This window comes from Anastrepha obliqua, chromosome 2 (genome assembly GCF_027943255.1).
Source record: "Anastrepha obliqua isolate idAnaObli1 chromosome 2, idAnaObli1_1.0, whole genome shotgun sequence".
Lineage (NCBI taxonomy): Eukaryota > Metazoa > Arthropoda > Insecta > Diptera > Tephritidae > Anastrepha > Anastrepha obliqua.
The window spans coordinates 91,306,636-91,322,848 of NC_072893.1; the positions used below are offsets into that span (position 1 = coordinate 91,306,636).

Genomic DNA, 16,213 nt, shown 5'->3' on the forward strand with positions numbered 1-16,213 from the left:
ATTGATCGAAAGACACCGGCATAGTAGCAGCCGTAGCATCGGCCAAGAGCTTGGCATGAGTCATCAAACCGTTATAAACCATTTGAAGAAGCTTGGATTCAAAAAGAAGCTCGATGTATGGGTGCCACACGACTTGACGCAAAAAAACATTTTTGCCCGTATGGATGCATGCGAATCGCTTCTGAATCGCAACAAAATCGACCTGTTTTTGAAGCGGATGGTGACTGCCGATGAAAAGTGGGTCACTTACGACAACATGAAGCGCAAACGGTCATGGTCGAAAAGCGGTGAAGCTGCCCAGACGGTGGCCAAGCCTGGATTGACGGCCAGGAAGGTTCTTCTGTGTGTTTGGTGGGATTGGCAGGGAATCATCCACTATGAGCTGCTCCCCTATGGCCAAACTCTCAATTCGGACCTGTACTGCCAACAACTGGACCGCTTGAATGCAGCACTCATGCAGAAGAGGCCATCTTTGATCAACAGAGGCCGAATTGTCTTCCATCAGGACAACGCCAGGCCACACACATCTTTGGTGACGCGCCAAAAGCTCCGGGAGCTCGGATGGGAGGTTCTTTTGCATCCACCGTATAGTCCGGATCTCGCACCAAGTGATTACTACCTATTTCTGTCCATGGCGAACGAGCTTGGTAGTCGGAAGTTGTCCACAAGAGAGTCCTGTGAAAATTGGCTCTCCGAGTTTTTTGCCAATAGGGAAGCGAGCTTCTATAAGAGGGGCATTATGAAGTTGGCATCTCGTTGGGAACTCATCATCGAACAAAACGGCGCATATTTGACTTAAATCGCATTATTATAACCAATTTTATGAACAATTGAAAATTCAAACAATTGACAACCTTTATCTTCGTGGAACGAAATTAGTCCTTGCACGCTTGAATAATATGCCTTTTTTTCCAATGTCAATGTTGCGTAGACCAGTTTACTTTCATCTTGAGGCTCCATTAATAAGCAAAAAAGCCATATCTAGAGAACGTAAGCCCCTCAGCTGATCATCCAGAGGCCAATACTTGGTGCGGATTTCGGAGTGATGACAGCATTAGCTATTTTTTCTTTCAAATGTTGCTGGAAACGCCGTTTCAGTCTACATTGAGCACTACAGGATCATGATAACAGATTTTTTGTGACCGGAAATTGAAGCGAAGCCATGGACTTGAAGGATCTTTGCTAGCAGTAAGGATCACCATGCCACAATCGATCTTTTACACGCCAAGTTCGGTAATCGTGTTATTAGCCCTCTCAGCGATGTCAATTGGCCACCTTGCAGCTGCGGTATCACACCTTTAGATCTTCTTTGTGAGGTGCCGTGAAGGAATGATATAATGCGAATAATCCATTAAAGATTCAGGCAGTCGAGACACCCACATCAATGAAATCCTAATCCATAATGGAAACACCAGCTATTTCGAATAAACCAATAATATACCGAAATAAATTTGTTTTAAATTTATTTTTGTAAATTTTTTTTATTTTTTAAAAAGAAGTCACTATATGGACCAACCTTCACACATAATCCAATAATCCTCCAACAAGTTTGTTTCATCTCTGTAATGGTTTTCCTGGAATTCTGCAGAATACTGTTCCACAGCTGCTCCACATTACCTTCTATTCATTGACAAAAAACGCTTTCCTCGCGGAGATTGTTTCAAGTCTCTCAATGGGTACTAGGTTGCTGAGAATTAAATTTAGTGAATATGGTGGGTGCTCGAAAAAATTCATATTTTAATTATTCAATTTATCTATGGACAGAACATGCTGAGAAGCTTTTTTGATTTAATTTTTGTTAACGACTGTGCCACTTATTGAATAGCTTTCCATATGGAATTTTTCATGTAAAGTGCAGTTCAATGTTCATCTCCGATCTCTATGGCATCAATAATTCCACGCTCAGCCAAACCATAGTGTAATGATATAAATGTGCCAGCCAGCAGTGACAGTGCTCAAAGTGCATTTTTTTCATTCAGCCTCATTCTTCAAGAAATATTTAACCCGCTTAGTGAATATTTTTTTGAAATTTATTATCAAATGATAGGTTTGATGACGTATAAAAAGAAATCTTTCAAACTGATTTTTAAATATGTTTTTTTTTTATACATACGTACATATATTGAAAAAATTCTAAAAATTCAGCATCTAAAGCTAAAATGGATTAAACCAAAAAATTAAAATAATGAAGCTTCAGAAAAATGTGTAGTAATAATTATTCCTAATTTTTGAGAGAGAAAAGTGCCATTTCACTGCAAGAGAGACGTTCATTTCGTGCTACTGAGAAATTTTAGCCAGCCACGACAATATAGGGTGTTTTTTAAGAGAACTTAAAATTATAATACAAAACAGAAATTAAGCGCGATATATGGCAAGTTGGGCCGTCTTGTTGGAGTCAATGCATCGTCAATGCTTAGCAATGTTTTGTTTGCAAACAAAAATTCAATCAACATGGCTCGATAGCGCTCACCATTCACCATAATGGCAGCTCCTTCTTCATTTCGAAAGAAATATGGACCGATGATGCCGTCAGTGCTTTATGAATCTCTCCGAATAGATTTTCACCATTGCACAGATATGTAAACACAGTTTGCCATTCTTAGCTGTCAAACCATATTTATTGATATCGATAATTCCCATGCTGCTAAAACAACCGATATATTGTATGATCTGAAATCATATGGTTAAGCTTTTTGTAAAGAAAACTAATAACTTTTTGGTGGATGTAATTTTTTGGTCAGTTCAACTCTTGCGCCGGCTTGAAGTACTGCAATTTATAGTCAGAAAAATAAAAATTTAGCAACAAAAAACGTGAGCATATGACTTGAAAGATCTTCGATTCATATGAAGTAAATTTATAACAATCTCAACTGATATCTCTTCTTCTACCGATTTATGGAAAATTGTGCGTTCGTTAACTTTTTTGCTTTTTCTCCTCTCTGGGAGAGAATTTTCGCTCTTGATTTCGATTTATGGCTGGTGATAGCTAATTTGTTAACTATTGTCAAACTAGAATATTCACTAACAATATCTTACGCTTGCTTATAATTTCTGCTATCTTTGCACTTTTAGGACCTTCACTATGTGGGGGAGTGCAATTTGTACTTGTATAACTACGATTAAACTCTGAAACGCATCGATACACTTCCATTATTTTTTATAATCTTGCTGATGTTGCTGATTAAATTTCCGAAATTAAGAGTTTTTGCACTGCGCGTGGTTCTTTTCATTTTAAAAAATACGCCGACACGGCAATTTAAAATGGCTTGTAAACAAAAATTGAATTGGCAATTCGAAATACAATTACTTTGTGTGCTTAAATGAAAGTTGAGATATTAAACAAATAAATTTCTGTAATTTCTGCTGATTAATAGGTGTTGCAGTCAATACTTTTCAACCAATCTGTATGTGCTCCACCACGGTCGCATTTCTGTCAAACGCTCCTCAGTTAGCTTTTATTTAAGTCAACACTTCTGTTTGTTCTTGACAATTTTGGGGTTTATTGGGACATAAATTATTGTGTTTCCAGTTATAAAGAAACATTGTTGTCCATTTCGGTTTTACTTTTTAAATTTCTTGGTGGTTTTACTGTCTTAACCAACCGTAATTGCTGCTAAACAGCATTAAATAGGTTTAATACTAATTAAAAAAATAACAAGTATGCAAAAACACAAAAATACTATACAGGGTTCGTTGGGTTAAGATGTTATTGCTTATAAAGGGTGTTTTTTTTAGAGGTTAGGTTTTCAAGTTGGCACTACTTTTTTCGTAGATGGTCTTTTTGACAGCTGTCACTTGATTTACACCTGAACAACGTTTGCAAATCGTACAAATTTATTACGAAAATAATGGTTCGGTTCGCGCGACGCATCACAAGAAAATTTTGTTCAGCGATGAAGCTCACTTTTGGTTGAATGGGTATGTCAATAAGCAAAATTGTCGCATTTGGAGTGAACATAATCCACAAGCCATTGCTGAGACGCCGTTACATCCTCAAAAAGTCACTGTTTGGTGTGCTCTATGGGCAGAGGGAGTCATTGGTCCATATTTCTTTAAAAATGAAGCCGGCCATAATGTTACAGTCAATGGAGAGCGCTATAGAGCCATGATTAATGACTTTTTCGTGCCTGAATTGGACGATGTTGATGTGGACAACCTTTGGTTCCAACAAGACGGCGCTACATTTCATACAGCCAACGCAACAATCGATTTATTGAAGGAAACTTTTGGTGAGCGCATTATCTCGCGCCGTGGACCTGTGGCGTGGCCTCCAAGATCGTGCGATATAACACCGCTGGACTATTTCTTGTGAGGCTATGTGAAGTCGCTTGTCTACGTAGATAAGCCCGAGACGATTGACGTCTTGGAAGAGAATATTCGGCGCGTTATTGCTGACATACGGCCCCAATTGCTGCAAAAAGTGGTCGAAAATTGGGCCTCTCGGCTGGAATTTATTCGAGCCAGCCGCGGCGGCCACTTGCCCGAAATCATTTTTAAAACATAACGGCAAACCCTTATCTTTATAATAAAGCTAAATTCTTGGCCATAACATTAAATTATATACGTTTTATTTCATCTTGAAAACCTAACCTCTAAAAAAAACACCCTTTACTTAATTTTTATAATTCCATACAACAAACCCGCAAGAGCCAACCGCATTCGCTCGTAAGAAGCTTTACTTTATATTACTTATATATATATACATGTATATATGTATGTATGTGTGTATACCTATAAAAACAGCATTTGTATATAAAAATAAATGTGAATTCAAAACAACATTTGCATTTTTTATTATTGATGAGTTTACAGTCGGGTTGGTATAATAAGAAGTCGTAGCAACATTTGCAAGAGTGGAGCAGTGTGGCGCAGCGAAACCGGTATAGAGTCAACTTCGCATTAAGGCCGGTTCCGAAGTAAGGCAACTCAAAGTCAAGTAAACACTTTAAAGTTAAGCTTGCCGCAACAAGGCTGTACGCTAGACGTCCTTACAATGTGTTTACTGCACTTGGTGATACAAAAATTATGACAGTTTTTTATAAGGTTTATGATGCACATTTCAAGTAGGCAAAAGACACCTGCAAACGACGCTGAAAGTGCTTTAATGCCTACAAGGCGCAAAACAGAAACTTCTCTCATTGACTACCCATTAATTGTGTGGCCTCTCCGCCCCTTTCGCTATGTACAAAAAGACCGCAGCTTCTTTAATAATTATATTTAGTTTTTTTAGTGAGATCTTATCGAGGAAAAGTCAAAGCAAAATGAAGTATTTTTTACATTGTAAAACAATATTTCCAGAAATGAGGCAATGGGTGATATCTCATGAAGGCCAGTACGAACTTTCAATTGCATTGTTATAAAACTGTTTCAGTTGCTGAAATTTTCCCTCAACACTTTCTTCTACCTATGCCATTATCCTTATTGCGTGTATTGGATACACGATCAGTAAAGGGTGCTGATCACTTTCTTCCAAAGGTTATTGGAAAACTTCATTCAAAGCGTATCCCTTCTCGAGAGAAGTATTTCTCGCAAAACAAATTCACAGTAGGCGCCTCTTTCGATATCAGGCGAGCTTTCAATCTACCGAATGCCGAACAACAGAAAGCTCACGGCAGAATGCAGAAGTGTGTCTCTAAGACGAGTAGGAGTACTTCAGAAAATGATGTTTTTCATCTTTACTATGGATACTCATTATCAACGACCTATTAGACGAACTGGAGAGAAGGGGTAGTCTCTTACGCGACTTATTATTATGGTTAGGGAAAGTTTTTGAGTACTCTGTATGATGAATGGCCCGCTGAATGCGGCTTATCTGCAAAACCGCTTAAAGCGGAGATCGATTTTTTTTCGTGGAGATATATGTAAGACATCCAGAACTCGATCTCCTGTTTCGTGTTTTCTGGCAAAGTAAAGTAGCTGAGTATAGTAAAATCTGCACAGAAAGCATTCGTAAAAACCAATATTGAGGAGTGAATTTAGACGACATGAGTTTAGCTCTCACCTCAGTTAGCCCATTGGAAGGAGTTAATTTAAACAACAACGCAGATAAAGTTGCCGCTGACGAAGACACGATTTATCTGAGGGTTATAGGTTTGACTTAAACTACAGGCATTCCACAATTCTGAGAAGTTGCAGATTCATACATGCAGCACATCTGCGCCGGATCTAAAAGTATCCAGGCCAACACACATATTTTCAAGGGCGGAATATATGGGATGTCGGGACGAAATGGTATGGACAAAAAATTTCCGTTAAAAAAAATTATGTTTGGACAATGAAGCTATAGGGTCCAATACTATAGTTTATCAAGCATGTAATTTTAAATACAGAATCTTCGACAGCAGCATCACCTATCGGGCTTAAAATTATCCTATGTTTCAAATTGGAACCAACTGAATTGCATTTAAATCGGTTAGGCGATTTCGGAAGATTTCTGTAAACGTGCAAAATGGCTCGAGATTTTTATATACATTTCTGTTCAGTTTAGCTAGGTTAGCAAGCACCAGAACAACGCTTCCAAATTGTGGAAATTTACTTCGCAAAAAAATAAATTTGTTCGTAAAGTTCATAGAGCACTGACGGCATGTTGTTGTTGTTGTAGCAGCATAAACATTCCCCCTACCTACATACGGGGAATGCTGCTGGAGTGACAGTCCTTGGCCGGATATAATGGTTAATGGTTGTAAAGGGTTAAGGTATGGCCCTTTAGCACTGCGACCATATTGATCTATTGTGCACCCTATGCTGTCTATTGACTGTTAAGCATGCTTATGAATTGTACCAGCTCCTTCTGAGGGAGTGATTGATTCATCTGTAAGCATGAACTTGTTTAAAAACCTTTTCCTTCTATGCGTCAACCCCGGACATTCGATAATGAGATGTTCTATAGACTCCTCATCTTCGCAGCAAAATCTGCAGGTGCTGGTGTTAGTTATGCCTAATTTATGTAAGTGTTTGTTGCAGGTGAAGTGACCCGTGAGGGCGCTTGTGAGAGTGCGAATGCTCTTTTTGTTTAACGTGAGTGCCATGTTAGCTCTTTTAGCATTGAAACTTAGGAACTTTTTGGAGTGTCTAAGACCCTCTACGTTGTTCCAATGCTGATTTAATAGAGTTTTGGTACAGTATTTTACTTTTTGTTTCAGGTTGTTTTTGTCTGCCCCTTTTTTGGCTTGAAAGTCTGCCTTTTCGTTGCCGTCATATCCCTCATGTTCCGGTACCCAAATTAATGAAACATTGTTTTTGGATGCCAGGTTATTGAGTGCCTTGTGGCATTCTAAGAGGGTTTTTGAGTTGTAGGTATAGCTATCAAAAGCTTTTAGAACTGATTGGCTGTCCGAGAGTATTTTGATCTTTACTCTCTTGTGGTTTCTACGTTGCATGATGTTTGCTGCTTCCATTATGGCGTATAGTTCCGCTTGGAAGATAGTGGTGTCCCTGATGAGAGTGTATGATTTGTGGATTCTGGGCCCCACTACTCCTGCTCCTACACCATAAGGTGTTTTTGATCCAGCCCAATTTGAAATTTTCTTTCATGTGTAGCATGAGTGCTTGCGTAGCTGCTTCCTCTTGGATTGCTATACGAAGTGGTGGGAGATTAAGGAGTGCTTCCATGCCAGCTGTTGGGGTAGTTCTCATAGTCCCTGTGATGCATAGGCAAGTAAGCCTTTGTACTTTTCCCAGTTTGGTTATCGCTGTTTTTTGAATAGATTTGCTCCAACATACTAGTGCCCCATACAGTATGATTGGTCTAACCATTTGGGTGTATATCCAGAGGGCCATACTAGAGCTGAGGCCCCAGGATCTCCCTAGTAATTGTTTGGTTGTCCACAAAGATTTCGTGGCTTTTTTTGTTATGTTATTTATATGTGATTCCCAAGTGAGTTTTTATCTAAGGTTAAACCTAGATATTTGACCTCTTCCTTTAGTTCTATCACTGTTTCATTTATTTTCAATGCAGGAAACTCTAACTTTCTTTTTCTTGTGAAGGGGATTATTGTGGTTTTGTTAGGGTTGATCGACAGCCCCTCCTTTTTACACCATTCCCATGTTGCGTTCAAGGCATTTTGCATTAAGTCTGTTAGTGTCCTTTCATGGTTGCCTTTTATTATAAGAGATATGTCATCTGCATAACCAATAGTTATAAATCCCTTATTGTTTAGGTGCTGCACCAAGTCATCAACTAGTAGGGACCATAGCAGTGGAGAGGCCGGATATAAATCTGGGTCGTTTCGGTAACGTAGAACCGACTGTCGTGGCGGCATCTCAGTCTTCTCTTTCGAAAAGAGGAAGGCGAGCTGCCGTTGTTTCCAAAAATTCATGAGCTCAAAATCGACGAAACAAGACGGCGCAACTTGCCATACAGCGCGTTTAGTAATAAGATTTATTGCAATATTCAAGCCACTATTGACGCCATACGGCTAAAACTGGACTGATCGAATGGACCATATCACTCGTATTTGCGTTGGACATATGCCGGATATCATATTCAAAAAATAAATGTCATGAAATTATCTACCAGATTATAATAAAAAAAATTCATTTCAACAATATTTCTGTTTTGTGTTATCATTTTAAGTTCTCAAAATCTGAAAAAAACACCTGCTATTGAGAAGAGAGTTTTGGTTGGAGCAGTAACGAGTAGACGTTCGGGTTGCTTTTTCACAGAATTTACATACTTACTACTAATAGAATTCATTTGAATCGCCTGAGCAAATGAGTACTCCCTTTAAATTTACAACTTAGTGACGAAATTATTTGCAACATTTCACATGAAATTATTTGGGGTACTCTTTGTAGTTATTTATCCTTGCAATGTGATATTCATATGTACATATACACTTACGAGGTGTGTTTAAAAAGTATCGCGAATTTTGAGTGTTTTTTTCATAAATGATTTATTTATTCAGGGGGCAACCCTTCAAAGTTCAGCTCCTCCTTCGACGGCGTCTTCTTCTCGTCAATCGTAGCGTAGCGTCGCCCTTTCATGGGCCTCTTCAGTTTCGGGAACAAGAAAAAGTCACAGGGCGCCAGATCTGGGGAATACGGTGGCTGTGGCATCATTAGTGTGCTGTTTTTGGCCAAAAAAGTGCACACAAGCAATGATGTGTGAGCAGGGGCAATTTTTGTTCTTCGACAAATCAGGGCGTTTCTGGCGGATTGCTTCGCGCAATTTGCCCATAACTTGCAGGTAATATTCCTTATTGACCGTTTTACCCTGTGGCAAGAACTCATGATGCACAACGCCCCTGCAATCGAAGAAAACGGTAAGCAAAACTTTTACATTCGACCGAATTTGGCGCGCTTTTTTCGGTATTGGTTCGTGCGGCAGCTTCCATTGAGATAATTGAACTTTGTTTTCCACGGCATAACCATAAACCCACTATTTGTGACCAGTTATGACCCTCTGGAGCAAATTTGGGTCATCGCAGACGGAGTCCAATATCTCATTAGCAATGTTCATGCAATGCTGCTTTTGGTCGAAATTGAGCAGTTTTGGTACGAATTTTGCGGCGACCCGTCTTATGCCCAAATTATTGAAAAAAAAAAAAAATCGAATGGCACGAGCCAATCGATATGTCTATGTCCTCAGCCACTTCTCTAACGGTGATTCGACGATTGGGCAATACCATTTTCTTCACTTCATCAATTTTTTCGTCTCTTGTTGAAGTGCTCGGGCGTCCGGCACGCTTTTCGTCGTTCACATCTTCTCCGCCTTCTGAGAACATTTAAACGTTACTTTGGTCCAAAGTAGCTTCTCCGTATGACACAGTCAGCACTCTGAATGCATCGGCGCACTTAATTTCGTTTTTCACACAAAATTTGATACAGGTTCTTTGATCCATCTTTTTGAATTGGTAAACATCGAATCGTAACGAGCCGAAACACGTGCAAGCAGGTAACTGAACATTCAAAATGGCTGAACTCGGCGGCATGAGTGAGGGACATGAGAACCAACATATCGCCACAAAAAAGTCGCAATTCGAATATACGTAACGTGCAAAAATTCAAAATTCGCTATACTTTTTGAACACACCTCGTACATACGTACTTGCCCATACGTCAACCTTGACTACAATGCTGTGCTAATTACGATGCATTATTTGTGAACATATACGAGTATTATACGCACTTCTGTGTACCTATACAAGTAAACCATGCAATGCGTATTGACATTTGGTCGAACATTTTGCACATGTCGCATGTCACAGTAATGTACCGATGCAACTATGTTGTTTGAATACCGTACAAATATGTTGAGTCGACATATACCATAATTACACATAAGTAAGATCTGCACGTAAATGTACATAAATTTGTATACAAATGTGCTATTTTTAATTGTTAGTGGAAAGAGTATTGCCACTTGACCGCAAATGAACGAATATATTTGTCCAGTCGACAGAAAACCGGATATTCACAGAGATGATGCCTGCCGTCTTGCTGCACACTTGACCCGGAACAACTTGCCCTACTTAAAAAGATGTACCGACTATTATTTTTGAGCTTTTGCCTTTTAACATTCCCTCACCGACGTTGCTCTCGCAGAAGAAAGTACAAAAAGAAACTAGACCCGATGATCTAGAAATTTCAAAAAATCGATTTTTTGTTTTTTCCCATATTTCGAAAGCATAGTATCTTAAGAATATACTGTGAAATTTTCATGCGAAAATTCCCAATAGTATAGCTTCTACAGCCCATTAACTAGGTACAGAGCGGTCCGCGCGCTTCTGTACCTCAAAATTTAAACTCATTTATCTCGAAACGACTTTTTTCGACCTGGTGTTGTCAAAACAGAAAAAAATTATTCAACCGAATCGTCTAATGTTGATGATATGTTGTTCACAATATCAATGGCTATCGCCCGTACTAGAATCATATTATTATTTCAATTGTTTCGTATTTTTTTGAATAAAAAACTAAAAAAAGAAAAACGATTTTTAGAGTGTCAAATTCAAAACCGCCCCAGTTTGTCAATTTTTTTTTATTTTTATTCTAATACGGGACATAACTATAGTCATACTGATTAATCATTTTTTTGGTTTTTGTTTTTCAGATAAATAAAAGAGCCAAAATGAACAACACTGTCCAGGTCCAATTTTTCGGAAGGGATTTCAGCGCCATTTTTTAAATTATTAAAAAAAAATTTGTATGTAATTTTTGTATGTAAAAGAAGATAAAGAAAAAGCCTAAAACAATTAAATATCGTTTTTCATTATTTTTATTGTAAAAAAACAAAATCCTGAAAATACCCTAAATTTTCGAGCTCTAAAAGAATTGATTAATTAATTAAATTTCATTATTTTTATTGTAAAAAAAACAAAATCCTGAAAATACCCTAAATTTTCGAGCTCTAGACCCCCGGGACCCCTTAAACATTTAGGCACCAAACGTTAAATGCATTCTAAGAAACTTTCTGAGTGGTTTCAAAAACCTAAAACATTTGAATGGTGAGGAGGTAGAGAGGTCCCAAAAATAACTTTGTAAACTTTTTATTCAAGGGAATGTGCGATGTGTTTTTTTATCAATATGAATTGATGTTCGATCGCAATTTTTCCATAATGGTGGCCGCTGTGGCCGAGTGAGTTTATGCGTGATGAACATGCGGTTAGTAGTAGTTCGAAAGCCAACAAGGGCATGAAACAGCACCATTAAAACAGACATGTTTTTATAATAGCGACTAGCCCTCGCTTGCTAGTCTCATAAAAACGTCCTGCCGTTCGGAAGCGAAATACACTGTAGGTTCTTCTTTTGGCAGTGCATTATCCAATCGTATCTACTATTTGGGGAAGAAGTTAATAAAGGATGTAATCTGTAAAATATATGCAATATTTAGAGTGTTTTCCTTACTCGAAAGAAATTCTTTCTTTTTCTGACAACATTACGAAGGTATTAGCATACACCCTTAGGAGCCTTTGAGCTAACCAGCCCCATGAGGTAATACCTTTTTGGCAGTTCCGCGGGGAGAGCGATAGATTGTGGAGAGGTGTTTAGTACGTAGGTGTAGCTTTGAGGCTACAAGTCGTGCATGATGCTATGCCGGTATAGCAGTACTCATGAGAGTTCCCTCTTCACGGGCGTCATTCAGAAAAAATACACCCTCCGCAATGTTCGTGAATGACACCGAGAATAAAAGTTTGATTCGGACTGAATTGTCTATTCTGTTAGCTTATAGCATTTTTTTTACTAGGAAAAAATATGCATCGCATTTTATAGCACTAGAGAAATCCAACACTTCTACAAATTACATATTTAATATAAAAAATTATATGCATACACTGAATTCGAAAAGCTATAGCACGGAGACTTATTGACAAGTTTTGACAACGATTTCTTTCTCATTTAATTTTAATATTTTTCTAACAAAATATGATCCATTATCCTACAAAAACCATATAAATCCCAGTTTCAAAGTTTATCAAATTAAAAAAAAAAATTAAAAAATTGTCATCACGATTTCGCATTTTTTATTTAAAATATTTAGAAAAATTTCGAGCACGCTGCTTTATACATCATTGGATTTTGATTTATTAAAGTGCTAGTTTTAAGTGACTTCACCATTGCGTCGAGTTTTGATAATTGTTTTTGCTGACGGTTTTGGGAGATTTTTCGATATAAAAAATGCCGAACATTCGTTGTATGGAGAAAATGCAGAATTCCGCCAAAAAAAAAAAAATCAAAAATCGACGCGGGTTTTGAGCCTCTTGAAATTTGCATTTTCTTAAATCAAAATTCAATGGACTATAAAACTGCCTACTCGAAACCGGTCAAAAAATTCTGTTTATTTTTTTACGGTCCTAAATTCCTCGTCGGTCATAGAGCAACATGAAAAAAAATTTTGATTAATATGTGTGAATGCTTTATAAATATTTGTTAAACTTTTTTATAGTTTTTTATAGGAGAATGATCATAAAAGTATTTTTTTTAAATGGAATCAAAAACAAATAATTTGCCAAACTTGAAAATAAGTTCTAGAGCTATAGTTATCTAATGTGCAAGGCATATACATACATAAAATGAATTGATAAAGTAGAAGGATTTAATTACATTTTTTTTGTAACAATTAAAGTTTTCGCACAACTATTTTGAGAAACTTGTGTCCATAAATAATCTCAACTGGACAACGCCCACCTTCACTTTTTGTAGAAGCTGGAATATGGAATATATTTGCCTGGTCAAAGAAAAGAACATGCAACCTCATGAATATGATGAGAAAAAACTCGACAATTAAACAGTCCTACGAGAAAAAAGCTCCATTATATATGCCTCGTTTTATCGGCCGAAAAAGAGAGGTGGCGAAAACACTTTGCAAAGGACACGAATTAGGCGTGTCATTAGTTCGGAGGCAGTGATTTTAACCTAGGCCTGCAGTTTTAGCTACATGCGAGATATTTCACTGCATACGTTACCAGCTGATGTTAACAATTGCTGGGCGAATGAAAAGCCCTCTTCTAGGCCGCACGTTTCTTAATTTTGTGTAAATATACCTATGATCATTATTTTTGTAATATCTTTAGTTGATTTTCATTATTTTTTTATGTTATTCTACGCTACACACTTTACGTTTCGAATTCGCCACACAAATTTTTCACTTCAACTTTAAGGTGTTTAATGTTGTTGCATTTAATGATTTTTTTCTCCACACTTTCAAGTCACTTTTGGAGGAAAGGCACTAACTGGGTTGATTTGTATATACATATGTATGTACACACATATATATGTATTTATGTATATTTACAATGAAACGGTGCACGTTTATTTGCTTGTAAATTCACTTCGCATGCGTTATTGTACTGTTGTATTCTCGGCTTTATTTTGATGTTTTTTAATTTTTTTTTTACTTTTTCCACTTTTTGTCCTTTCTCTCTCCCCACACTAAATATTCATGTATGTATTTTTGACTTTCACGAAATGCGAATTCCAAACTCACTGGCACACACATAAGCACTCACTCACATTACTAGCAGGCGTTTATGCAGCAAGAAGTTCCCATATGCAATAACAAGTAGTTTGGCTTTGGAAAGAAAGCCGGTGTTGGTGCGGATCGGAAGTGTGTTGCAGCACTGTTCAGCACAAGTTGATGTTGATGTTGTTGATGGCGTTGACGATGGCGATGGTGTGACGCGGCTGCAATTGATGCTCCTACAACTATGGTTGTTGTTGTTTGTATTTGTTGTTGCAATTAATCAGATGGGTAGTTAGTGTTGGCATTCGAGTTTGCCGTTGAGGCAGATATTGAATTTCAAGTATCAGCTCACTTTTCTACCCCACTTTATTTATATGTCGATCGGTAATACACCGCACTGTACTGCCGCTGTAATTAATGCTGCAACTTTGTATGAAACTGTAAACTGCAATCGTTTCTCACCGCTGGCTCACCGTACGTACACACGGTTGGCTGGTGTTTCGTGTTTTTTGTATGTGTTTTTGTTTTCGTTAACGCCACACAACTTAACGCAAATCGACTTGGTTTAGTACTTAGTACTTTAATACGTGTTATAACGGTATCGATGATAAAACGCGCGTACGATTCATTCAATATCACGTCGCCGACTAAAACTACCTGCGATCAGGTATGGCGCTTTGCCACTTGCCAACCAACGAAACAACCAAACCATCCATCCACTCAACAAGCCAGCCAAGCAGCCAAAACGTCAAAGTCGCTTGAACGCGATGCGCTGCGACGTTTGCTGCTCCTCATATATTGCCTCTGCTGGGCTCCACCAAAAGCAAGGCGCTAATTTAATGCTGCCACTACCACTACCACTGCAAAAGCTTTCGCTGCGACGCGACGCTCGCTTTCGAAAACAAATGAAATAACTATACCCGAACGAGTATTCACTCACCTCGCTGACGTTGGAACCAACCCAAAACGTAAGCGAGCACAAATTAAAAAATAAACATGAAAAACAAATGCACAGAAACCGAAAACACCAACCAGCCATCGCAATATGGTCGGCGGCGGCGTAATGAGAATTTGCTTACGCTGCTACCAGCCGCTGCAGCACCGAAACACCGAAGCTTCTGTTGGCGTATGCTGTCTGTTAATGTTGCTACTGCTATGCGCATGTGCGCCGCTCTGCCGATGCTGCTGGGACAGAGCCAGAAACGCACAAGCATACACACATACATACTCGTATCAAGCGCGCTGTTGGGTTTTTGTTTAACTTTTTCTTCAAAGGCGTGCAAGCATAAAGGTAATTCATTCAGTTAAAGTTGAGTTGTTGTTCTTAGCTGTTAAATATTGGTTGGCACAACTTGACTGGCATGGAAATACTTATAAACAAACATGTGTTCATACCTACATACCTATAAATAAATACTCGTTTTATCATTACAAACAACAACAGCAATAACCTGACAGTTTCGCGCACTTAATTTTATACACAAATACTTGAAATTCTGCAACAACCTATAGATGCTGTTTTTGCGCCGTCGATCTTATTTGTGTCTAAATGCCGAGCTTTGTTATGGCCTTTTCATAATCTATGGCACTAATAAACTATCAAAACAAGGCAAGTCGAAGTGTCTTGGGTATATATAGAAGAATTATTCTACACTAAAAATATTTCTGTGTGCCCACCTGCTTAATTTCTGGATTTAACAACTATTGTCACACATTTCATTTAGTTTATAAAGGGTGATCAGAGGTGATTAGAGGTATCGGATTTTAAATTGAAATAAAATAACGAAAATTCAATTTGATTAGGCAATCTTTATTATTTTTGTGTAGAACCATTCATGACATTTATGTTTTAAAGATAATCCCTTTCAAATGTTGGTCGCAAATGCGCCGTAAATCGGCCATCCGTAAACACTAATTTTGAATGACTCGCTGGAGGACTTCGGTCGGTTTTTCGTGAATGACTTCCAATGCTGGTTTATCTACAAAACATTTAGGCTCTACATACCTCCAAAAATAAAATACCAAAGGTGGCCACGATCTTGGTGCCCAATCCACTGGTCCGACACGAGAGATAAATTGCTCACTGAAACGACGGCGCAGTAAATTCATTGTTTCACGGGCTGTATGGCAAGTAGCGTCGTCTTATTGGAGTGAAATGCAGTGGAAATCAGGGGCACTTTAGAGTTCGCCATTCACTGTTACATTATCGCCAGCCTCGCCTATGAAGAAATAGAGCCCGATGATTCGTTCAGCCCATAAGCCGCACCAGACGGTTGTTTTCAATGGATGTTCTTTCGTTTATTTAGGAAC

At 38.2% G+C, this 16,213-nt stretch overlaps 1 protein-coding gene across 3 annotated transcripts in view; it reads right to left on the bottom strand.

Moving 5' to 3' along the window:
- The window catches only part of LOC129238858 (probable WRKY transcription factor protein 1), a 161,379-nt gene that overhangs the window by 121,980 nt on the left and 23,186 nt on the right, over positions 1-16,213 (bottom strand). For 2 of the 3 annotated variants that reach the window (XR_008581811.1, XM_054874079.1), the window contains exon 1: positions 13,954-14,552. The exons of the other annotated variant lie outside the window; for it this stretch is intronic. The gene's annotated coding sequence lies outside the window, so the exon portion shown is untranslated. Of the gene's footprint in view, positions 1-13,953; positions 14,553-16,213 lie in introns of those variants that run through there. 3 annotated transcript variants of the gene reach the window in all.